Source organism: Amphimedon queenslandica, unplaced genomic scaffold (genome assembly GCF_000090795.2).
Source record: "Amphimedon queenslandica unplaced genomic scaffold, v1.1 AMPQUscaffold_8495_Cont19561, whole genome shotgun sequence".
NCBI classification, from domain to species: Eukaryota; Metazoa; Porifera; class Demospongiae; order Haplosclerida; family Niphatidae; genus Amphimedon; species Amphimedon queenslandica.
In genome coordinates, this window is record NW_003551228.1 from 1 (window position 1) to 2589 (window position 2589).

At 37.2% G+C, this 2589-nt stretch overlaps 1 long non-coding RNA gene across 1 annotated transcript; it reads right to left on the minus strand.

Annotated features, from left to right (window-relative positions):
- Positions 1-999: 999 nt before the first annotated feature.
- On the minus strand, positions 1000-1391 carry LOC109591297 (uncharacterized). The gene is made up of 2 exons (XR_002189751.1): positions 1189-1391; positions 1000-1079 (listed from the first exon to the last, which is right to left on the minus strand). It is a non-coding gene; the product is annotated as an uncharacterized LOC109591297 (long non-coding RNA).
- Positions 1392-2589: the final 1198 nt, after the last annotated feature.

Consider the following 2589-nt stretch of genomic DNA (forward strand, 5'->3'; position numbering starts at 1 on the left):
AGAAGGCTGGAAAGATGAACTACTAAGGTAGTGCTGCGCTAGTATCCAGGAGTTGGTGCCCCAAGCACTTGCCAACTTGTGACAATGGCAACTCAATGTCTACGCGATAATTATATTCATTGATAAAGTATACTGGAGTATGCGGATTGTGACTTTGAGCAAATACGCCCTCATGCAGCAGCTTGTATAGGACCGTTCGATACTCTCTTTAATATTATATACTCTTGCTAATAGCCTGGCATAAAAGATTGTTAGAAGCAGTCACTGAAAAAATCATATTTGAAGAAGATTGTACATCTGTTTTATTAACCTAGGCCTGCTGCTAGAGAATAAATATCACCTACAATAGATCTCATGATGCATGCAGTTAGGCTAGCTCCAGGCTTTCTCACTTGCATTCAACTTATCAGAGTCTTTTATATCAAGAAAAAAGATTCCATATCTGCTTTCTAACCTTCCTTTTTGCTAGACAAGTGTTTAGACAGCAATTTAGTCTTATCTTGCTGACCATTTGCTGGAAATAAGCTCAGGCTTGCTGATAGCCGCCATTTTATTCATTGTGACCACCCGCTTTTAATGAAGATTATGCTATTTAACTTTAATAACAGTTAGATGACCCTATCATGCCTGTACGTATATACAGACGCTTTCTTACCTTAGTGGGGCTTGTCAGGCTCACCCCAATCACATGAAACTGTGCTGGCCAACTTTAAACAGGGCTGGCTCAGTTAAAGAAGCCAGTGTAAACATAGTATTAGTACAGCAGGGCCAGCTCAACCTGGTTCCGCACAGTTTGCCCCACTTCTGTAGTGTAAACGTAGTATTAAAGGGCCAGCTCAGCCTAGTTCAGCACGGTTTGGCCCACTACTGTAGTGTCAACGTAGTATTACATGTTATAGTGTGTGTGTGTTGTGTGTGTGTGTGATTAATGTAAGGTGTGAGAGATAGGGAAAGATACTTACTGAAGAGCTCTCTCCTCCAAAAGCAGTAGTGGCTGTTCTCTTTCTCCTTCCAATAGCAGCCAGTGCTTGTACATTAGCTGCTTTCTGGTGTATCTCTCTCTCCTCTGCTATTTGGATCTATTGTACAATATAGACCAATAACAACAGTAGCAGTAATAATAATAGTAATAATAATAATAATAGGCCAATAATAGTTAATAGAATGCTTCATCAAATCAATACTAACTTGCTTGGCTTGTTCCTTCATCTTGGCTAGCTCTGGGTCATCTTGTTTTGAGCGACTTTTTGCAGCACGGATAATCTTTTCTTTCTCTCTTTCTTGTTTCCTTGTGGCACTCACTTCATCAATACGCTCCAGGACTTTTAGCTGAGCCCTCACATCAGTAGCTGGCTCATAACGACTGTTACCCTAAAGTACGAGAATAATAATAATAATAATAATAATAATAATAATAATAATAAATAAATAAATAAATAATACTAATACACATGTATTTAAAGAATAATCATAGTTAAATACTGTAAGATCTAGAGGGAGTTTAGGTGGCTTTCAGTCTCCCAATATTGGTCTAAGTTTCCTCACATACATGTACATTTATTTTTAGCTTTTGGTCTTTAAAAATTAATTTCTAGATCTAACACTGAGTACGAACAAGGCTATAGTTCAATAAAAGCCGCACAACACCTAGTCACACAATACTCCACAAAACAAACACACAGTAGTACTGTATATATTACATGTATTACACTGGAACACAAGCAACATTATAAATAAGCAGTCCCTAGAAATACAGTACATGTACATGTACATGTTCCGTCTCGTAGTAATTTTTGACAAATATGACCACCTGTACTATAAAACAGAGACTTTGGTTGGATTCAGGAGGAATTTTAAAAATACATAAAAAATCCAATTTTGATCAGAGACAGCTCAAACTTTCTATGCAACTTATAAACATGCATGTCTATGAAACAAGCGTAACAGTGTAAAAATTCCTATAATTGTTTTCACCACCTTGCATGTATAGCTGGGAACTTATTAAGACTTATAGAGGTTTTCTCTACCTTCTAACACTTCCAGAGAAGTCTTTAGACAGTATTTTTATTTTCTCTTGCTTTTAGAGAGTTCATAGCTTTGTCCCATCACTCCCATGTGTAAGCCACCATTTTGCTTGCTGTGGCCACACCCACTACGTAAAGGAGTGTGGGCGGATGGTTGCTAAGGCTTGTTCTTCTCCAATACAACGTGTATAAAAGAAATGTAAGTGTTGACATACAAATATGTATCGCACATGGGTGAAATCAATTATAAGACGACCTGGGGGCTATGCCCCCAGGTCGTAAAAAATTATAAGAACGAAGAATTCGTTCCTATTCATTTTTGACAAAATTATTTTGAAGCAACTATTAACAAGCGTAACAGGGTAAAAAATATTCCTATAATTGATTTCACCACCTTGCAAATACAACTTGGTCATTATTAAGACCAAGAGTGGATAATTATTTAGGGAGAGTGTCTNACCTGCCTATATACTGTGATACCACAGTGCATATGTTTACATCCGTTTTTTGCAAGTATACAGAGATAATCCCAGTAATCTTCAAAATTATGGGTGTGGTTAATAAA